Raw genomic sequence first — 697 nt, 5'->3', positions numbered from 1 at the left:
ATTGTAGAGATGAGGTCTCACTGCCCAGGCGGGTCTCGAACCCGCAGGCTCAGGCAACCCACTCACCTCAGCCTCCCAAAGGCGTGGGATTACAGGCTGAGCCACCGAGGCCAGTTAGAGAAGTTTTTTTTTTAATGTGAAAGTAATTCATCTGGGTGCTGTGGCTCAAGCCTATAATTCCAGGACTTTGGGAGGTCAAGGTGAGGGGATTGCCTGAGTCCAGGGGTTCAAGAAGAGCCTGGGTAACCTGGTAAAACCTCATCGCTATAATAAATCAAAATATTAGCTGGGCAAGGTAGTACGCTTCTGTAGTTCCGGCTACTTGGAAGGCTGAGGCGGAAGGATCACCTGAGCCCAGCAGGTCAAGGCTGCGGTGGCCAGGAACATGCTACACCCCTCCAGTATAGGTGACAGAGTGAGACTCCAACTCAAAAAAAAAAAAAAATCCTCCTTAAACAGAGCTATGAGATGGCCAAATCTGAGAACAATTAAATTCATTTTAGTTATAATAAATTTAATATTTGTAAATGTAGAAATAAAAGCATGTAAAAGTATCAGCACAGAACAGGACACTAAGTGCCACCAGTTGTTAAAATCATGCAAACTAGCCGGGCTCAGTAGCTCAGCCTATAATCCTGCGCCTTTGGGAGGCTGAGGTGAGTGGATTGCCTGAGCCCTCAGGTTCAAGACCCGCCTG

Source organism: Carlito syrichta, unplaced genomic scaffold (genome assembly GCF_000164805.1).
Source record: "Carlito syrichta isolate Samal-C Ts95f unplaced genomic scaffold, Tarsius_syrichta-2.0.1 Scaffold117922, whole genome shotgun sequence".
NCBI lineage: Eukaryota > Metazoa > Chordata > Mammalia > Primates > Tarsiidae > Carlito > Carlito syrichta.
Note: the sequence above shows the minus strand (reverse complement) of the source record.